The 23,176-nt window shown below is 38.0% G+C and overlaps 1 long non-coding RNA gene across 1 annotated transcript in view; it reads right to left on the minus strand.

Moving 5' to 3' along the window:
• Nucleotides 1-9,683: 9,683 nt before the first annotated feature.
• The window catches only part of LOC131489782 (uncharacterized), a 44,832-nt gene continuing 31,339 nt past the window's right edge, over nucleotides 9,684-23,176 (minus strand). Inside the window, exon 3 of the long non-coding RNA XR_009250740.1 lies at nucleotides 9,684-9,752. This is a non-coding gene — a long non-coding RNA (uncharacterized LOC131489782). The remainder of the gene's footprint in view (nucleotides 9,753-23,176) is intronic.

Genomic DNA, 23,176 nt, shown 5'->3' on the forward strand with positions numbered 1-23,176 from the left:
GCTATGAAGAACATATCTAATATCAATAATTACACTTCATTGTCAATGTAAATTAATGTTTTCCTATTTCCAGGGATATTCTCCAGCTAATGATAGACTTTTTTCCACAGGTTATAAAAGAAAAACCAAAAAAAAAAAAAAAAAAAAAGAGGAGAAATTACATTAATTTGACTGTGCATCAGCCATTTGTCAAAAACTACATTATAAATCTTACTTATGCTAACCCATTTGTTTATACAGTATGTCTCTATTATTATTAGAACTACTTGCAGGTGAAAATAAGCTTTTCTTCTTTGTTTAAAGTTTCAGGGCCAAGCCAGAATTTGAATCCAGTTATACAGGCCCATATGCCTTTGAAATCTCACCATAGAGTATGGAAATCCGTATCAGTTGCAGTTGCAGGTCAAGTTCTACTTTGTTTTCTAGAACCTTCCCTATTAGATGGTTTCCTACTTCCTTGGAATTCTCATAGTAGTAAGAGTCTGTGCCATAAAAATAATAACTTCACTACATATTCCCACCATGTTATAGTAATGGCTTTATTTGTATCTATCAACTTTATAGTGAGACTGTAGGCAGTTTCAGCCAAAGAAATACATGCCTTGTCTTTAAAAATATATTCCTGGGGGCTCCTGAGTGGCTCAGTCACTTAAGTGGCCGACTTTGGCTCAGGCCATGATCTCCCGGTTCGTGAGTTCTAGCCCTGCGGCGGGCTCTGTGCTGACAACTCAGAGCCTGGAGCCTGCTTTTGATTCTGTGTCTCCCTCTCTCTCTGACACTCTCCCGCTAACACTCTGTGTGTCTCTCTTTCTCAAAAATAAATAAACATTAAAAAAATTAAAAAAAAAACCTTTTAATAAAAAAAATAAATAAAAATATACTCCTGGACCATGAACTAGAAATTCACATATATTATATATTTAGTGAATCCTTGACTTTATAAGGATTGGTGAGATATGATGGGATTAGACCAGATTTCTCAAGACCACCGGGGAGAATAAGAAGGAATTAAAGGTCCTGTGACAGACTTCTTACCCCTCTACCTCATAAGCATTGTATTAAAGCAGCTACTTGGGAATACCTTGTTATTTTCTAAAAACCACTTTTGTGAATGGCACCTTCTAGAACTGTACAGTGGAGGGAAACCCTGTCTACTGCCAATCCTCCCTGGTGAGGGTTACGGTTTATGGAGAGAAGCATAGTACTTGTAAGAGGACAACAAATAGTGGAAATCTGCAGGTTGCCCCTCACCTGTGGCTTCACCACGTTCTACCTTTGGTTCCATTAGCACTACCATTGTCTCACCAATGTCCTGACTCAAGTTAATTCTCACATAGGACAGTTTGGGCTATTCACAGCAGCGAAACAAGGTGAACAGAACACAGTGTTGAGATTTTCATAAAACTCTCTCATTTTGTGGGAAAATTAATATTGGCATGTGGTTTATTGGTTTACACTTTAGAGGCCGCAGGTGATATTATTGATGAATCACAACTCTTTCTTCTGAGCCGTTTCCATCACATACTCAAGGAAGCCACTTTTAATTATTCATGACTGAGGTAACTTCTCAAGTTATAAGGATGTTCTCTGAAGGAAGTGCTAACCACAAAAGACACAGTGTATAAAGATCATAATATTTTTATAACCAATTGGGGCATCATCAAGGAGCATATATTGGTGGATAGAGAACCAAATCTGGGGCTATAGGAAACAGATCCTTAGAAGCGACCAGAGGCCTACTGCATTGTTGCATTCTAAATATCCAGAGGCATCAAAAGTGTACAGTGTTATAAGTGCCAGGGGCAGAAGGAAGAATAAATGATGAATTTATGCATATGGGAGGTCATCATCTAGAAGAATTATGCATAAAGAGGTCATTGAAATATGACACAGAAAGTGCCATGATCAGAGTGTGCAGAGATTATAAAATAATAGAATAGACCCAAACTGATTTTGATGAATTAATCTCATGAAAAGGTTTTTTTTTTGGATTAAATACTTTAGCTATGCCCAGAATGTCATTAAGGGGGGAAAGAGTATGATTCTGAAAATAGGGGTGCTGAGAGGGACATTGCAGAAAGTGTTACAATGAGGTAAAGGCACAGTGGTGTATTTAGGGCACAATAAATATCTTGGTATCATTATATCTTGGCCAGCACATCCTTGTTGGAGGACCAATCAGCTGGATCTCACCACTGGACTGTACATTTGGAGAAATGAAGCTCAATGAAGGGTACAGATAAAAGAAGTTGAGACCAGGGATCCTGGGTGGCTCAGTCGATTAAGCATCTGACTCTTGATTTCAGCTCAGATCATGATCCCACGGTTGTGATATCGAGCCCTGTGTTGGACTCTGAACTGAGCATGGAGCCTGCTTAAGATTCCCTTTTCCCTCTCACTCTTCCCCTCTCTCACGTGTGCACTCTCCATCTCTCTCTCTCTCTCAAAAAAAAAAAAAGTTGATACCAATGTTGTAGACACAAGGAGTCCTATTTGCTTTCTAGAGATGATACCTACTGTTTCCTACGAGATACAATAAAATGAAAGTGACAAGTGAAGATACATGTATTAGTATTAAATGAGGAGTCTAGGACCACATAGACAATCCCCTTTTTTCTGATCATCATGCTTTTCATTCCTAGGCCAAAGCACTGTGAGAGCAGGGTGGACTATTTACTGCTTCTGAAGAATCTTGGAGAATCTTTATTGAGTAAATATTTGCTATTTATACCCTGTTGACATTTTGTTTGAAGATGTCTCTCAAAATGTAAAATTGACTTCAGGATTCATAGTTTAGTTAATTCCAAAGAGGTTTAGGACAAGTGGCTATAACTTAGGTCTAATGGCCCAAATCCAATACAGATCTCAAACATGTTGTGCTCTGAAAATCACATTAGCTTATTTGGTGTTCTGTTCAAGATAGTGCAAGGGCAAGGAAGCTTCCATTTGAAATACTGTCTGGAGTATCTGGGCTAAATATTATCTCATTGTTTTCTCATATTCAAACACCCATTTTGACAGAAATGCTCTCAAACACAGTGGGTTCCAAAAAAAATGTATCTGGAAGCAGAACTTGTAGAACAGTCAGAGGAAAGTTGCTGCTTAGTGCACTCCATACAGAAAAGGGCTCTGAAGTTGGAAATGCCTCCCACATTGTTATTTATGGTACCTTTCCCATTTCCTATGTTATTTCTGGGAATATTTGTGATTCTATCTTAAGAAAGGCTATTTTTGTCCACCATATCATACAGAGCTAAGCTCTTTCACAATTGAGGCAAAAAAAAAAAAAAAACCCAGGAAAAAGTATATTCTTATTTTCATATGAGAGACTATAAGGAAGCTCTCCAGTTAACAAAATGTCTTTAAGAATCCCTGGAAGACTAAGCATTAATCATATTTCTTTATCAGTTTCTAAAGCCATGAATATATATATATATATATATCCAGGTAACATGTGTGAGAATGGAATTTAGAAACAGAGACTGCCATCCCTAGGCATGTTGCTGCATATCTGCTCAGGTGACAGAAAAAGTGGGGTCTTCTAATGATTTTGGATATGCCTCTTTGAGATTCATCTAAATGTAACTGAAAGGTACTGCGTTCCTATCAGTAGGGGACATATTCACAAATAACTCTATTATTTTCATTGAAGAAGACATAGAAAACTTCTATGGATGGAACAGAAGCTTAATGCTCATCTATATTTGGTCTTCTCTTCTTCTAAACACATGGGAGAACTCATTTCTTGATGACTTCACAATATTTAGGTGGAGCCATCTGGCTAGCTCTAGTTAGTGAGTTATGAGTAAAACTGATGTGTGTCACTTTCAGGCCAGAGTATGTAGTTGTCCATGTGAGATCTCTTCTATCAAGGCAATTATGGAAGTCCTTGTTGATATGGAGATGCCATTTCAACAAGTTCTTCCTTAGATACTGAGCCATCACAAGGACAGTGCCCTGAAGAGTGGCCCACACCTACAACACACTTCTCATGAATGAGGAATAAATTGTGTTTAGCAACTGAATTCTTTTGTCTGCAGTATAAGCCTGCTCTGACTAAAACAACGAAAGAAAAGTTGTGAGGTGTTGTGTTTGCAAAAAGACTTCGATAGTGGATAGAGGTAGGAAAAATTTCAAAGGAAAAAAAAAGCACTGGCAAAATCATAAAAGCAGAAGAATGTCGTTTTCACTGGGGACAAAAGGAACAATTAAACTTGACAGGAATATAGTGAGAAGTAGATAATAAGCCAGAGGACATAGATTAGAATGTTAACACTGGATTCATACTTAATCCTGTTGGCGACAGATAATCATCTATGGTAGGAAGGAACATATTAAGAGGAGGAATCAAAGTGAGAAGAGGCTGGGAGGGGGGAAAAATGGGCGATTTTCAAACAAGTGTAGATAGTAATAATAACATCTCTAGAAGATTGGAGATAGAAGAAAAATAAATTAGGAAATATATTTGTAGGAAAAATACTGAGAAGCACAACAGTTTTCTTGACCTGACAATAGACAGTCGGGGTAAGGGAAAAAGGGTACCCCAAGAAGTTACAGGGAGAGCTGCTATAACACAGAGATGTTATTAGTTAAATGGACTGTTCTTTCCACGCACCTGACACCTCATGTATAGGGGATATTTTCCTCTAAGTTCTAAGCAAGTAACTGATTTTGGAGAACAACTTATTTCTAAGATAAGGTTTTCATCATAGATGTCTTCACTGGAAAAAAAAATTGATAAGTCCCTAAGCCTTCACTTTGCCTCAGTCTGTCCTCTCAACATTTTATCCATACTCAGGAAAATCTCAGCATAGCCAATATCAACTCATGCAATTCATGTCAGTTTGTCAGGCTAACACATATGCCTGAAGACTTGACATCTGGTTTCCACACACGCTTTCCCCAGGTCCGTATGTGCATGGGGGAAACACACAGATCTTCTGTAATTCACAAATAGTAAGGGGGAAAAAAGGAAAAGGAAATTGCTGGAAAATAAAGAGTAAAAAGCTCTTCTACAGCCATAATGAGACTAAGATTTAAAAGTACATCAGAGACAAATAAGAATTAATGGTTAAGAACATAAAACTTTGAGGTAGGCATGTCAGATTTTGAATCACTGATCTGCCACTGTAAGTCTCTGTAAACTTCAGTTTTCATCATGGAAAAAAAAATCCTTGCAGGGCTGTTATGTAGTTAAATGAGATGTTGCTCACAAAGTCCTTGGCATAGTGTATTTTCAAAATAGCCACACGTAACAGAATGATTCTATTATATGTAGGTCAGATCACATTACCCACCTGCTCAAAACAACCCCATTTGCCTGACATTGTCCTACGAGTCCCAACGTGACCTGGGTCCCTGGTTCTCTTTGGTCCCTCAGACCACTGACCATTCTTACCCCTACTTGCTGAGTGTCAGCCACTCTGATTACTTGCTGGCCCTTGATCACATCAAGATCTTTCCCACCCAGGCCTGCACACTTTCTCTTCTCTTGCCCTGCCCTTTCCTTAGGCTCCTTGAAAGACTTCTCAACTGCCACCTCTGCAGGGAGGTTCTCCATCCCATCCTGCCCTAATAACTGCCACACCTCTTCTCTTTTTATTTTCTTGCATAGCACTTTTCACTTTTTGACACATCTCTAATTTACTTATTTATTTTGTCATATATGTTCCCTGACTGAACCATAAGCACTATGAGGGCAGAGATTTTGATCTGCATTGTTTATTGATATGGGAGAATGCCTAGAACATGCCAGATACTTGGTAATTACTTGTAGAATCAATGAACTTCCAATACGATTATAAGAGAAAGGTAATGCCCAAACAAGATGAATATACTCTTCTGTATATAAAAGACAAACACGCATTCCAGGGTTCAAACCTAGGCAAAGAGAAATAACAGCTGAAGAGTACAAGGCAGATAAGTGCCAGGATGAAGACAGAAATTGAATGCAATCATGATATTTTCAGTTCCTTCTAACTTTTTTCCACTCAGAGTTCTCTCAATGCAAAAGTATTCATCAGGTAGTAATAATAATCAATTCTTATTAGATCTTACCCTATGCCATACATTGTTCTCACCCTTTATATGGATAAACTCCCTTTGTCTTGGCAATACCCCATGAGAGAAGTACTATTTGTATCCCCATTTTACAGATGAAGAAATAGGGAATGTGAGTACCTTGTCCAATGTTACATAGCTAGTGTTTGGTGGAGCTGGGCTGCAATCCCAGGCAGCCTGACTATACAGACTGTGGTTGTAATTACACCACAGCAGGAATATAATAAAATGCTCTTCATATGTGCATCAGTTGAGGCATAAGTTAATATTTCTCCATTGAATCCTAAATATACATTTTGCCCTCTCTCTGCTATCATCATGACTGACTGTGATAGTTTAATTTTAAAGTGATATGATATAAAATTAATAGAAAAAAAGAACTATAAGATAGGGTAAGCCCTGGTTCAGGGGTCAAGAGCTTACCTTCCTGGGGCTACCACTAAGTACCTGCATAACGTTGATCTAATGCCTTAGCATGTGCAGGCCTCAGTTTTCTTATTATATAAAAATGTTGCTTTTGGATGCAATGATTCTTATAGTCTCCTACAGAATACATTCTGATTCTGTGAGACAACCAGAAAAGCCCTGTGTTGTTTGGCAACCAGCAGCATTAATTTGAAAGCAATAGGGAATATGGTTAAGTCATCCATATTTCACTTTGAACTCAGATCAACCTCTCTGGGGGAATTTAAGAACTAGGTATATACAGGAACAAATATGATCAAACATAAGAGCTTTGGAATTATATCCTATTGGAGAAGTATCAGGAGACTAGGAACAGCCAGAACAAAGACAGCAAGAAAATGAACCCTGCATTTGTTCGTCATCAACTGGAGCTATCCAATCATTTTGAGGAAAGAAATGCTTCAATGAGTGATGATTTTAATGAGATCTGACTACACCCTCTCCTCCGTACCGTTACTTGGTTCCCATTGGCTAGGGAACCACTCACCTTTAAGAATGATGAGGCATCAGGTCACTCTCATTAAAAAAAAAAAAAAGTAATTCTTGATGGATACTTTAAGAGTCAAGATAAAGTCAAATGTAGCGAACATAAGGGTCTTATCATTATAACATTTGTGACCAGGTGGAGAAAAACCAGGACTGGGGCTTCTGACAGCTGAGAAGGAAATGTTCGCTGGTGTGGCAGAGGCTCAGTCAGTGAGTGCTCAGAGTAAGGGTACTTTGCAGAAATTTGGGATCAGGGCCTGAAGGAGCAGGAAAGGGCCAGATTCAGTGCCAGTGTCTGAGGTGCTTGTCAGCGAGCTTGAGAAGAGCTGTGGATGCTGTGAAAATAGAAAACAGTCAGCAATGATTTCAGGGCAGGCGTTGGAAAGAGGGCAGCGGGTCTAGCTAAGTATGAAAAGTACAATAGCACACTAAAGCTTGTCACTGTGAGCACATCTGATTCTCAAGGCTTAGAGGTGTATGCCCTTTCAGAATTTTTTCCTTTGATTGAGACTGAAGGTCCAACCACAAGAGAAAATAGTGAAGAGGAATGTTGTGGTTTTCTCATACCTTTATGAAAGATAAGGAACTGTGATGAAGGTGCATGAGCCAGTAATTTCTATAATCAAACAGAATTTAATATAACCACTAATTACTAATATTCAAAAAGAATTATATGCCATTAGTACAATGACTTTATAATATGAGAAGATGGTGATTCTGTTTCCCTGCCCACCAAATGTGAGAAGTTGATTAGGAAGACTAACCTAGAACAGTATCAGTCAGGATGCACGTGTGTTTCCCAAGAAGACCCTATGTCATGTATTGGATTTAAGCAACTCCTGAAAGGGTACTTGATCAGGTGCATGACCCTCCCTTCCAGGAATTACCCCAGGGCAGCTCATCTCTTACCCCCCATCAACCCTCATAAGTCGTGAGGACTCACAGATAAAGTTGCTGAGTAAATTAACCAGACAATGTTGTAGAATCACGGCCAGCGCCTACCAGAAAAGAGGGATCTCCCTTCATAGGCTGATAGTAAACATTACAAGACCATGCCTGGTGGTGTTTACTTCTCTATTCCCAGTGCCCAACACAAGTGATTACTCTGTAATTGATTATTTGTTCAGTGAATGAATCAGAGAATAATTATTATCTTATGTATCAAACTCCTTACTCTAAAACAAAAACAAGACAACTGATGCAGATGTTTTCTTCTATCAGTGTTGCATGTCTGTTCCATTGAACTTGAATGTCATTATTCCTGGTCTCCTTTTTAATTACTCCTCCACTTGTCACTCCATTCCCCTACAAACCAGCATTCTGCCTTCTATCACTTCTCTTCTATTGTCTGGTGAGAGAGTGGAGGGAATAAGAAAACAAAATAAAACAAAACCCTCATCCCTAAAACATTTGTATTTAATATTATTCAAACCAAGTTGAGGTGGAATAAACTTAGAAAAATACGGAAGTCATTATCAAGGAAATGAGAAGTTACATGTGATTTCTTTTTCTTCCTGTTATTTCCACACGGTTACCAGCACCTCCATTTTATAGTGTTTTTAAGATTATTGTAGAAGAAATCTGGCTACAAAAATACAGATTTGCTTTCCATCATCACAACATGGACTTCACCATGTGAAGATGCAATTTGTATTTTAAAATACATATTAAATTCTATTCCAGTCCCCAAAACTATGCTTCCCAGCTTTTCTCTATCCTGCCACATACAGATCCTCACTGCTTGAAGCAAACCTGATGTATAGAAATCAGAATTCTCTTAAACTCCAAGGTGATTCTTTCCTTTACAAGAGTATTCACCAAAATGTTCCTAAAAAATAGCTAGTTTCTCCTCTGCATTTAAATGATAATGTGACATACAAAAATTCAGTCCACTAAGGAAGTTGAAGGAGTTCAACTATGCTTTTAAATGACACAAGACCAATAACTTAAATCTGAATAGCAGTTTCTATATTTTAAAGTATTGTAATCAATCTTCGCAATCCAATTAAAGATAGGCTTCCAAAGATAAAATAGGGTGTTAGGGTTAAAAATTCAAAGATAGTAAAAGACACAAGCTGTGCTTTCAAGAAGCTTATGTTCTAATTACAGAGAAAGCTAGGTAAATATTTAGAACACAGTGTGATATGTCCTGTGTTGAGAAGAAGACAACAAGCCCCAAAATGGATTTGTTTATCTAAGACCCATGTCACTAAACCTAGACTTAACCTAATTATAGTTTGGGCTCTTTTAGAAATGGAATTTTCAACCAGTCTTTCTGGAATCACATGATCAGCACTAGTTGGATAATCTGCCTGATAGACCCGTTATCCCCTAAAGGAAAGTAATTTTGCAATAACCAACACACTTTTTTTTAAATCTAGTATAATTTCCTTGTTCCTCCTCCCTCTGGCTGTAAAAATTTTGTAAAGCTCCTTGGAGCTCACTTCTATCTGCTAGATTAGATGCTGCCTGATCCAAATCAATTTTTGCTTACATAAACTCTTAGAAGTTCAATATGCCTCAGTTTATCTTTTCACACCCATCATAAAGGCATAGAGCAATACAGAGGAAACACATACACGACTGGTTACCCATGAGCAGCAAGAGAAAGCCAAACAGTGAAAAAAAAACACCCTTCTGGATGATACAAGCAGACGATGATATTTACTCACCTCAGTTCCCCTCCTGGCTTCTTTCCCTTACTGTAGTTTGGGCACCTGTTACATGGTCTTGTTCTGAAGCTGTAATATAGTTTAGGTTATGATTAACTTCATATGCAACACAGGATTCTAAAGTATCTGCGTCGTCTTAGAGTAATGAACTACAAATTTGATTTTCTGAATTGATTGATCCTATCGAGCTTCTCAACAGTTATGGGAATCACTTAAGTTCCCTTTCTTGGCCCTCTAACAGAGCTTTAAACCACCACTTGTGAATTGCCTGGAGTAGCCAGCAAGAACAAACCTAGCTGAATCCTCCAGCTCAAATGCAAGTTTCAGAAAGGTCCATGCACATGATCTACTCACAAACCAGCACAGCAAAGTAATGTATCCATGCTTAGGAGAATTGAAGTCACACAGGCCTGTCTCTCTCATTTCCTCACAATTCAACTTTGGGCAAGTCACTCTACCACCATTTTCCAGTTTCTTCAATCAAGAAATAAAGATGATAATATACAGCATCTCTCACAGATTTTGTGAAAATGAAACTAGATCATTCTGTAAATCTTTTAGCACAGTACCTGATACCAATAAAGTGGCTAGGAAATGATTATTATAATTCTTTAAATTATTTATTCTAAAAAGTTCATTATTTAAGCTTGTCTGTTTTGAGAACACGGCTAGCCCTCAAGAGTGCTACTCGAGAAAATCTTGAATAGAAAAAGAACCAGAATTCTTTAAAGGCATTAGGACTATTCATTTCCAATCCCACATAACTGGAATTAGTTGTCATTGTCTCCAGCATCTTCACAGTTTTTCCCCTTCCCCTGATGGATCCTTCTTCTCCCTCTTTGATGTTATTCCTGCTTGCAATTTCCCTTCCGTGAAAAATCACTTTTGTATCCTTTGTGCTGCCATTCTCCATTTATAAGCCCCATCTACGATCCCTTTATCTGTCCTCTAGGACTCTGGGGGCTGGTCTCTAAGGATTAAATATGGGTATTCCCCTTTCCCTCTGGTTTCTAGTTGGGTTTGGACAGTAGGAGGCACCAGCAAGAAATGATGTCTTTCTCTGCTCCCTGCCTGTTTTGTCATCAGGGTCTGGCAGTCGCTGTACCTCTCTCCACAGACCCTGCCCAGTGGCTCTTTTCCTTCCCCTTCAGCCTAAAGTGTGGTAGTGGCTTCTTGTTCTTATTAATCACCAGTGGCCTCCACACCCTTTGTTGATTTCCTTAATCCTGTTCAGTAAATAACTGTCCTTAGAATTACATCCCTGTTGTTTTCTTCAGGAAAGATGGCAATTGTCTTTCACTTTCATTCACTCTTTTTGCCAATCCACCTATTAATTTAACCATCTACTCAAATTATAATATTCCAATCACGCCACTGGGACACTGAGGCGCAAATAAAAAAGGGAACTGAAGGACTGTAATGGGGCCAAATCTGCACCAAACACTGAAGCTGCAGAATACCCAAAGAGACTTCCAGCCTTCCTGTTTCTATGAAGGTTTCTGATCAGTTGTCTTGATGGAGCTACAAGGGAATATGCAGAGATTGTAGAGAATAGGATTAGAGCTCACACTTAGAGGCGAGATCTGCATATTCTATCCTCTTTCCCCCAACACACACACACACACACACACACACACACACACACACGCACACACACAGTTACATTCACACATACACATATACACTAAGTCTAATGAGAGGGTTCCTGGAAAAGGCAGAGAACTTTTCCTGAGCTGAGCATACTGCTTCTACAATCCAAGAATTTTGTCGCATTTAGGATAGAAGACATTTATTTGTCACATTTAGACAGTTGTTAGATATCCATTAGCAGCAATGGAACCAAAACAGAATTTTCAAAGTGGGTGGTGATGATGACGAAGATGGTCTGGAATGAGCAATAACCAGGTGTCACACAGACGTCTTTAAGGAAAAGCAAAGACAGCAGAACTACAGACACTCCACCAAATCACAGAATCTAAATTCCAAGGAGAAGAGTCTTAACCTAGGGTCGCAAGCTAGTTCCTGATATGATAAAGAATAAACCCACTTCTCATGACACTCTGCCCTTACCTTTTTAGGACTGATGATTACAGAGTTGTATTTTTAACAAGAATCAGAGTCATAAGTAGGGCATGGTAGAATTTCAGGAAATAAACTACATCCGGAGGAAGTACTTTGGAAATGTAAGGCTTCGCTGGGCCCTCAAAATCACTGTACAGGCAGTCACTCTCTCCACCTACGCATACGGCCAGCCCTGCTTCTGGTCCTGCTGACTGGGAAGGGCTCAGCTGTGATTTGTACACACTTTTCTTCATATCTGAATGCCCTCAGGTAAGGGTGGATTAACTTGCCCTTGGCATTCTTGGTGTGAGGCATCATCTGTCATGCCTTATGTCTTTTTAAAATTTTCTTGGCTTGAACCTTTCCATTTTGTTATCACTAGTAAGATTGCAGGCAGTTCCAACTGTGAGCCATTTGAGTTCTCAGGTGCGTGTTTGAGGGGATGAAGACCTATGCCAGGAATATAGGTTAATGCCAGTGCCAAACACAAATCCTCCTCTATCAGATTCTGGAGAAATCCTGGAAATGACTGTAAGAATAACTCACAGCAGTCACATGGTGTTCTTTTTCAGAGAAGAGATGCAATGGGTCTAACCACACTATTCTTAGAGAAAAATATTTCGTCAGAACTGAATTTTTATTACGTGCAGCAGTTGGTGAGTAAAATCCCATCCTTAACCTGGCTGGCCCCATTTGTACTGGATGCTGTGGCAGTTGACCAGGTGCCCACCATCAGGACTGAAGCATTAATTTCCCCAGGTCCTAAGTGCTGGGAGTATTAGTGTGGACAGCTCTCAGCCCAGTCTGTCCGTTTCCATAATTAGCTTTTGGCTGAAGAGAGCAGCTTTGCCCAAGACCGTGCTGCCTTCCTAGGCACAATATTCCTTTACTATCTGGAGTTAAGAGTAAAACACTAAGGGGGATACAAGCTGGGCACCTTTGCCCTAATTTGAAATAATGCTTCAGGGCCAATCCCAGAGCCCACAGGATCTGCTTAGTCCTCTGTTGCTACTGCACTGCAGCCCAACTTCCCTTCTGCCCCTTCCTGCGCCCTGCATTCACCCCTCCCACAAGTGTTGCTCCTGAGAGCACTTTCCAGTGGAAGTTAACTGTGTCAGTCTCTGTCTCAGAGTTGGTTTCCCAAGGAAACTGACTGGCAATACTACCCATGCATCATTCCAGATGCTCCCAAAACGCTAAGACATGTTCTACATAACATTTCCAAAACCTTTTTCTGTCCTTTGTTTCATTGGAGCCTTAGTACCATCTTCAGAGTCAGAGAGGTCTGGATTGTCATGACTTTGTACTGGTCATGGAGTACACACTCCATAGCCAACTCACTGGGTATACAACTTGCCCACATTTCTCACTGCTCTGAATGAAATGAGCAGCTCCTGTCATTCTACTATCCTGTCCCCCTCTACTGACCCCTATTCCTCCATCTGTATATAGCTTTTTGCTCCAAAGAGCTCCTAAAATATTGCTCTGGGTGTTACCTTCTTTGCCTTCTTGCTTCATTAATAATGACAATAAGAATGGAAAATATTTTCAAATATATACAATTATACTTGTTAGGTGTTCCCAATTATTCCTCAATAAAATTATACTGAGAAATAGTTAACTGATTATTTAGATGTAATAAGTGAGGCCCGAGAAGACTGAACCTGATTCCCCCAAGTGTGGAACATAGGAGATGAAAAATGTCATAGGACAGGGACAATGTCTTTGGTACTGCCTATTATCCCAAAGGATGATCCCTCCACCCCCTTTAAGAAACAGATAAATGGGGAAGAGGTCTTCTTTCCTAAAATAAATATGTGATTGTATTTTCCTATTAAAATTCCCCATAGGAAAGGTTCCCATTAGGAACCCGAAGTGAAAAATTAGGAAAACCCAGTAAATTGTTCAAGGTCACCGGGCTAACTTAGAGATACCAGCTCCTAACCAGACCTGGACTTGCCTTCTCAGATGCTCTGTGTAGACGACCTAGACTCTTCAGTATGCAGGGAAGCTACATTCTGCAGAAGGTGGGTAAACGGAATTCTCATTTTAATTTAGATAACCTTTTGATAAATATTTGTTTCCACTAACTCTTTAAAGCCTATCTTATAAGGCTGATATGTTCTCTTTTATTTGCCCTACCTCTCCTTGTATCCAATATTTTATTCATTTATCAGAATAGTCATCAAAATAGTGCAGATTATTATTTTTTAACTAAAAAAAAAATCAAAACTATTAACTACAGACATCTTTATTGTTTATTTTTAAATTTAACTATTTTATGCAGGCAAAAGATGAAAATGGGTCAAAAATCAAAGCTACAAATAGAAGTACACTGAATTGTCTCCATGTGAGCTCATGTGCCAAACATCAAGTTCCCTTCACCACAAAAACCTATGATCTCAGGTTCTTGGGAATCCTTCCAGTGATAGGTCATGCAAATTTAAGATAGTTATATAAAAAAATGTATAAATGTCTTCTATTTTCTATCTTACTATATAAGATAGCTGATTATAATAGTTTACACAGACTTCTACACCTTCTTTCTTCAATTAAGAGGCTACTTTAGAGATCATTTCCATTAGTACAGAGACTTTTTAAAACTTTTACCTTTTTAGTGCTGCATACTATTCCCTTGTATAGGTCTACCATAATTACTTGTTTTTAATTTGTCTCTTTCATGTACATTAAAATTATAACAAGTTTTTCTATTAGAGGCAAACTGCAATTAATAACAGATACCTAAGGATATAACCTCAACAGTGGAATTTCTTCCTCAAAGAGTGAGGTATTTGTGATTTTGACAGCTATTGCCAAATTCCTGTTCATACAGGTTGTGCTAATTCATGCTCACAAGCAATGAGAATTCCTCCACACATTCACCAGTGCAGCATGTTATGACTTTTTAAAAAATATCTATCATTGCTAATATAATAGACTGAGCATGGTATCTCAAAGGTGTTATAGTTTGCATTCCTCTGACTTATGTTTATCATTATTTGATACATTAAAAGCCATTTATATTTATTTTCATAGAATATATAGTTTTTTTCTATTTTTCTATTGGTCTCTTACTTATTAACTGAGAATATTTTTCATATAATTGGGAAATTAGCCTTTTGGAATTTGAGTATCAGGTGTTGTGTTTTGTTTTGTTTTGTTTTTTTAGTGTTTGATCTTGCCTATGGTGCTTTTCATCATTACACTTTTTTTTCTAATTTTCGTATCTTCAAATTTATTGGTGCTTTGTGGGGTTGAGGGTTTTATTTCAAGTTAAGAATTTCTCTGTAGTTAAAAAGCATTCATCCATGCTTTCTTCTTATATCCTTTAGGTAAAATAGTTGTTAGTGCCTTTCTGAAGGAACTATCTCATTCATAAGTATTTGGATTCATTTGCTAATTGTTTCCAACAATTTGTATGGACTGGACTGGGGCCAAACACCTCCTCAAAGCTATTTTTAAAGCTCAATGAAAACACATTTAAAGAGATAATAGATTAAGTGATTTCAAGAGAAAAGTTTATATGGCTAGTAGGGCACAGAACAAAATTTATAAGATCCTTAAACAAAAGAGAAAACTCCAACTTGGGTGGCCAAATCCCAAAACATCTTAAGTAGCAAAAGCACTAGAAACGGGAAGAAAAATATAAGGCTGTCTGACTTTACTATAGCTCATAGGAATTTTGAATTAGCCCCTGTAAAGAGGTGGCAAAAACTGAAAATTGAAAGACTCCAAAAGCTTCAAAATGAAGATTTCATGTGCAGTTGACCTGAGGTGTTTTTGAGTTGTCTCATTTAGCAAATCTGATGTCAGGGGCGGGGAGGAAACAAACAAACATATTTCTTGATTTCCTTATCTGGACCTCGTGCCCCAAGGTGGAGGAGCTACGAAATCAAGCAAGAAGGATATTCACATTTCTTTACCTTTCTAAAGAGGTAAAAGAACCCAACCCAGTAATTCCTCAATGATGATATTAATAGATTTTTATTTTTCTTTTTAATGGCACTGAAATACATTGGGAAAAATCTTTAGATATCAATTGCTGTTGGTTTTATTAACTATCAATGGGTAATAGCTAATCTGCAGTGTTTATTGAAGGTTTATTATATGCCAAGCTCAGATACTCAATTGACTGAACCACTCAGGCACCCCGTGAAGAAACACTTATTAAATGTGAGAACATAATGGGAACAAAAAAGAAGTCAGCACAAATAATGTGGTGTTTTTCAAATAAGTCCGAGGCAATGAGAATGGTGGCTTAAGTTTGCACATTCAAGTCCATGAGACCTTACAGGAGCAAATGCACCAGAACAAAACCCTTCAAACTACTAATATTTACTTGCTTTTATCTTTAAGTTCTTGATACAATTGTAAACTTGGCCAAGAATGACATAGACCTTTATTAATCCTTGTTCTAGAAGTGGGTCCTGGATCAGCAGATCTAGACATTTGCTTTTCTTTCTCTCTTTCAATTTGTTATATAATTAAGAAATTGACTTTGTCACTGGTGTCTGGGAGGGAGATTCTAAATCCTTGGAATTTCTGGAGTGGTAAAAGTGTCTTTTTATTCCTGAGCCCCTTAGATCACACCTCAGTTTATGTTAAGTGATGAGATGATTCAGGATGGGACTGGTCACCAGAAAGACCAAACATTTCATTAGAAGCCTGGGGCTGTAAGTCAGTCAAACCTCTGGAGAAGGTAGGGAGTGTAGAGAATAGATCCAGATGTCCATCTGACTGAAATCTTCCACTGTGCAGCAAGAGACAAGAAAGGTGTCTCCTGACTCATGTGTCCACTCACAGAAACCCAAGCAAAGGAGATTATCCTACCAAACATGGTTGCTCTTGCTTTTTGACACCTACTGATCTTATCAAACATTTAGCTCAAACACCTGCTTTATGTGCCTCAAACCAAACATAATACATCTTATATTACTCTACTCTTTCTACAGGGACATGAGTACTTTGTGGAAGTTCTGCTAGACAGAGAACAGTACTTGGCTATTCTGGGACTTTGTACATTATGACTTATCTAGTGTATCATGTCAAAGCTCCACAGAAGGAACAATTTCCTGACATTGGTTTCATTACTCCTCTGTGGCCCATCACTTTGGAATCAATATCCATGATCCTCAATTTCCCAGCTTTACTTTCAGGCTTCTGGTTCCTACCATGGAGCCCAAGGCATGCCACCTGAGTGGGAGGACCTCCTTGTACTGCCTTTGAGCAGTCTCTTTTATCCTGCCATTACATCCTTGTACTAACGCTTATAGGATGCCTGGGCCCCATGGGGCCTCTCTGATGGAAAGGGAGATGGGAGAGTAATGGGGGCCTTAGTCTTATGTTACTTTCCAAGTCCTAGCATAAACCTTGAAATAATAACATTTGGGAAAGTATGACATTTTTCCTGGGGCACCTGGGTGGCTTAGTTGGTTGAGTGTCAGACTTCAGTTCAGGTCATGGTCTCCCAGTCTGTGAGTTCGAGACCCATGTTGGGCTCTGTGAGCCTGGTACCTGCTTTGGGTTCTGTGCCTCTCTTTCTCTCTCTGCCCCTCCCTCACTCATTCTCTCTCTCTCTCTCTCTCTCTCTCTCTCTGTGTGTGTGTGTGTGTGTGTGTGTCTCAAAAATAAATAAACATTAAAATGAAATTTAAAAAATTAAAAATTGTCATTTTTTGAACCTCACTATTTTTATTAAGATAGAAAAGCTCCACCAGACAGTCAGGCATTTACACAAATGTTTACTCCCCCTTCCATACTTGGTTAATGGAAAAGGATGCTTAAATCTTTCAGCAGCCAATCATCAATTGGTTAGGCTAATTGCAGAGAAGTTTTCACATTGTTGTCTTATCTCCTTCCACATTAACTGATGTGTCTCATGTAGTTACATTTCAGTGCCCCATCAAAAGGCTTGGAGGTGAGTGTTTCTACACTGTTGTGATATGGAAAGCATATGTGGTTTGTACCTATGGATAGAGTTCCAGGTTAAGAGGATGATGGGGAGCATTCAGCTGGTCACCTATCAAGGAAATAAGACTTAAAAGTAAGGACAAGGGAGTTAACTTGAAATCAAGGTTATTTTTATTGGTATTTTCATTTTTATTTTTTTTGCAACAAAAATTAGTTTGCCCATTTTCATTGGTTAAAGCAGAGATCTGTACTCAGTTTTAAATTTCCATAGCCAAAGATCATAAATGTGGCTCCTGACCTCAGCTATAATTTTGATTTTCTGTTCAGGAGTTATTTAAATAAATAATTATTTTTAAGAACAAAAATTTGTAACATTCATATTAGAAATGACGTTTACAAATTCCAAATTGAGACTTCTTTATGATCAAGATTTTACCCCTCTGTTATTGTCTATTCAGTTATCCCTCCAAATATTTGCACTTACTATTTTTTGGAAAATATAGTCTAAGGATCAATCACACAACTCTAAAAAGTCCCACCTTCAATATTCTTATCTTTCATATTCTTCTGTTTTTGTTTTTTGTTTTCTTTTTCAATTTATCATCTTACTGCATTTCCCATTTTGCTGCAAGTTTTCATTCTTTTTTTTTAATTTACATTCAAATTAGCATATAGCACAACAATTATTTCACAAGTATATTCCTTAATGCCCCTTACACATTTAATTCATCCCCCCCACATCATTAACCCCCTGGTTCTCCGTATTTATGAGTCACTTATGCTTTGTCCCCCTCCCTGTTTTTATAACATTTTTTCTTCCCTTCCCTTATGTTCATCTGTTCTGTGTCTTAAAGTCCTCATATGAGTGAAGTCATATGATATTTCTCTTTCTCTGACTAATTTCACTTAGCATAATACCCTCCAGTTCCATCCACGTTGGTGCAAATCACAAGATATCATTCATTTTGATTGCTGAGTAATACTCCGTTTTGTGTGTGTGTGTGTGTGTGTGTGTGTGTGTGTGTGTGTGTGTGTGTGTGTGTATACCACATCTTCTTTATCCATTCATCCATCAATGGACATGTGGGCTCTTTCCATACTTTGGCTATTGTTGATAGTGCTGCTATAAACATGGGGGTGCATGTGTCCCTTCAAAACAGCACACCTGTATCTCTTGGATAAATACCTAGTAGTGCAATTGCTGGGTCATAGGGTAGTTCTATTTTTAATTTTTTGAGGAACCTCCATACTGTTTTCCAGAGTGGCTGCACCAGCTTTCATTCCCACCAACAATGCAAAAGAAATCCTCTTTCTCTGCATCCTCACCAACATCTGTTGTTGCCTGAGTTGTTAATGTTAGCCATTCTGACAGGTGTGGGTGGTATCTCATTGTGGTTTTGATTTGTATTTCCCTGGTTATGAGTGATGTTGAGCATTTTTCATGTGTCAGTTGGTCATCTGGATGTCTTCTGTGGAGAAGTGTCTATTCATGTGTTTTTCCCATTTCTTCACTAGATTATTTGTTTTTTGGGTGTTGAATTTGGTCAGTTCTTTATAGATTTTGGATACTAACCCTTTATCTGATATGTCATTTGCAAATATCTTCTCCGGCAGTTCACTTTCCATTTTGCTGATTGTTTCCCTCGCTGTACAGAAGCTTTTTATTTTGATGAGGTCCCAGTAGTTCTTTTTGCTTTTGTTTCCCTTGCCTCCAGAGACGTGTTCAGTAAGAAGTTACTGTGGCCAAGATCAAAGAGGTTTTTGCCTGCTTTCTCCTCGAGGATTTTGATGGCTTTCTTTCTTACATTTAGGTCTTTCATCCATTTTGAGTTTATTTTTTTGTACAGTGTAAGAAAGTGGTCCAGGTTCATTCTTCTGCATGTTGTTGTCCAGTTTTGCCAGCACCACTTGCTGAAGAGACTGTCTTTATTCCATTGGATAATCTATCCTGCTTTGTCAAAGATCAGTTGGCCATATGTTTGTGGGTCCATTTCTGGGTTCTGTCTTCTGTTCCATTGATCTGAGTGTCTGTTCTTGTGCCAGTATCATACTGTCTTGATGATTACAGCTTTGCAGTATAGCTTGAAGCCCAGGACTGTGATGTCTCCTCCTTTGGTTTTCTTTTTCAAGATTGCTTTGGCTATTTGGGATCTTTTCTGGTTCCATACAAATTTTAGGGTGGTTTGTCCTAGCTCTGTAAAGAATGCTGGTATTATTTTGGTAGGGATTGCATTGAATATGTAAATTGCTTTGGGTAGTATCAACATTTTAACAATATTTGATCTTCCTATCCAGAACCATGGGATCTTTTTTCCATTTTTTGTGTCTTCTTCAGTTTCTTTCATAAGCTTTCTATAGTTTTCAGTGTATAGATTTTTCACCTCTTTGGTTAGATTTATTCCTAGGTATTTTATGGTTTTTGGTTCAACTGTAAATGGATTGATTACTTGGTTTCTCTTTCTGTTGCTTCATTGTTGGTGTAGAGGAATGCAACTGATTTCTGTGCGTTGATTTTATATCCTGCAATTTTGCTGAATTCATGAATCAGTTCTAGCAAGTTTTTTTCGTGGAATCTTTAGGGTTTTCCATACAGAGTATCATGTCATCTGTGAAGAGTGAAAGTTTGACCTCCTCCTGGCCGATTTGGATGCCATTTATTTCTTTGTGTTGTCTGATTGCAGAGGCTAAGACTTCCAATACTATGTTGAACAAAAGTGGCAAGAGTGGACATCCCTGTTTTTTTCCTGACCTTAGGGGAAAGCTCTCAGTTTTTCCCCTTGAGGATGATATTAGCATTGGGTCGTTCATATATAGCTTTTATAATCTCGAGGTATGATCCTTCTATCCCTACTTTCTTGAGGGTTTTTGTCAAGAAAGGATGCTGTATTTTGTCAAATGCTTTCTCTGCATGTATTGAGAGGATCATATGGTTCTTGTCCTTTCTTTTATTGGTGTAATGGATCATGTTAATTGTTTTGTAGATATTGAACCAGCCCTGCATCCCAGGGATAAATCCCACTTGGTCGTGGTGAATAATTTTTTTAATGTATTGTTGGATCCAGTTGGTTAATATCTTGTTGAGAATTTTTGCATCCATGTTCATCAGGGAAATTGGTCTATAGTTCTCCTTCTTAGTGGGGTCTCTGTCTGGTTTTTGGAATCAAGGTAATGTTGGCTTCATAGAAACAGTTTGGAAGTTTTCCTTCCATTTCTATTTTTTGGAACAGCTTCAAGAGAATAGGAGTTAACTCTTCCTTAAATGTTTGGTAGAATTCCCCTGGAATGCCATCTGGCCCTGGACTCTTGTTTTTTGGCAGATTTTTGATTACTAATTCAATTTCCTTACTGGTTATTGGTCTGTTCAAATTTTCTATATCTTTCTGTTTCATTTTTGGTAATGTATCTGATTCTATGAATTTGTCCATTTCTTCCAGATTGCCCATTTTATTGGCATATAATTGCTCATAATATTCTCTTACTATTGTTTTTATTTCTGTTGTGTTGGTTGTGATCTCTCCTCTTTCATTCTTGATTTTATTTATTGGGGTCCTTTCCTTTTTCTTTTTGATCAAACTGGCTAGTGGTTTATCAATTTTGTTAATTCTTTCAAAGAACCAGCTTCTGGTTTCATTGATCTGTTGTACTGTTTTTTTTTTGTTTATTTGTTTTGATAGCATTGATTTCTGCTCTAATCTTTATTATTTTCTGTATTCTGCTGTTTTGGGTTTTATTTGCTCTTATTTGTCCAGCTCTTTAAGGCTTAAGGTTAGGTTGTGTATCTGAGATCTTTCTTCCCTCTTTAGGGAGGCCTGGATTACTATATACTTTCCTCTTGTGACCGCCTTTGCTGCATCCCAGAGGTTTTGGGTTGTGGTGTTATCATTTTCATTGGCTTCTATATACTTTTAAATTTACTCTTTAACTGCTTGGTTAGCCCATTCATTCTTTAGTAGGACGTTCTTTAGTCTTCAAGTATTTATTACCTTTCCAATTTTTTTCTTGTGGTTGATTTCGAGTTTCATAGCATTGTGGTCTGAAAATATGCACGGTATGATCTCAATCTTTTTGTACTTACAAAGGGATGATTTGTGTCCCTGTATGTGGTCTATTCTGGAGAACGTTCCATGTGTACTGGAAAAGAATGTGTATTCTGCTGCTTTAGGATGAAATGTTCTAAATATATGTTAAGTCCATCTTGTCCAGTGTGTCATTCAAAGCCATTGTTTCCTTGTTGATTTTTTGATTAGACGATCTGTCCATTGCTGTGAGTGGGGTGTTGAAGTCTCCTACTATTATGGCATTACTATCAATGAGTTTCTTTATGTTTGTGATTAATTGATTTATATATTTGGGTGCTATCACATTTGGTGCATAAATGTTTAGAATTGTTAGGTCTTCTTGGTGGATAGACCCCTTAATTACGATATAATTCCCTTCTTAATCTCTTGATATAGTCTTTATTTTAAAGTCTAGATTGTCTGATATAAGTATGGCTACTCCAGCTTTCTTTTGTTGTCCATTAGCATGATAGATGATTCTCTATCCCCTTACTTTCAATCTGAAGGTATCCTTAGGTCTAAAGTGGGCCTCTTGTAAACAGCATATAGATGGATCTTGTCTTCTTATCCATTCTGTTACACTATGTATTTTGATTGGAGCATCGAGTCCATTGATGTTTAGAGTGAGTACTGAAATATATGAATATGTTGCCATTATCATGGCTGTAGAGTTAGAGTTTCTGGTGTTTTTCTCTGGTCCTTTCTAATTTTTGTTGCTTTTGATTATTTATTTATTTATTTATTTATTTATTTATTTATTTATTTATATTTTCATCTTTTCTTCCCTCAGAGAGTCCCCCTTAAAATTTCTTGCCAGGGCTGGTTTAGTGGTCACATACTCCCTTAATTTTTGTTTGTTTGTCTGGGAAACTTTTTATCTCTCCTTCTATTTTGAATGACAACCTTGCTGGATAAAGAATTCTGGGGTGCATATTTTTCTAATTCAGGACACTGAATATATCCTGCCACTGCTTTCTGGCCTGCCAAGCCTGTGGATAGGTGTGCTTCAAACTTTATCTGTCTTCCCTTGTAGGCTAAGGACTTTTATTTCCTTGCTGCTTTCATGATCCTTCCTTGCCTGAGTATTTTGTGAATTTGACTATGATATGCCTCGTTGATGGTTGGTTTTTGTTGAATCTAATGGGAGACCTCTGTGATGTCTGGATTTTGATGTCTGTGTCTTTCCCCAAGTTAAGAGAAAGTTTTCGGCTATGATATACTCACATAACACTTCTACCCCTATCTCTCTCTCATCTTCTTCAGGGACCCCTATGGTTCTGATGTTGTTCCTTTTTAATGAGTCACTGATTTCTTGAATTCATAAATCATGCTATTTTGCCTTCATCTCCCTCTTTGTTTCTGCCTCTTTGTTCTCCATAAGATTGGTCCCTATATTGCTGATTCTCTGTTCTGCCTCCTCCATCCTTGCTGCTGTGGCATCCATTCATGATTGCAGCTCATTTA

This window comes from Neofelis nebulosa, chromosome 11 (assembly GCF_028018385.1).
Source record: "Neofelis nebulosa isolate mNeoNeb1 chromosome 11, mNeoNeb1.pri, whole genome shotgun sequence".
In the NCBI taxonomy this organism is placed as follows: domain Eukaryota; kingdom Metazoa; phylum Chordata; class Mammalia; order Carnivora; family Felidae; genus Neofelis; species Neofelis nebulosa.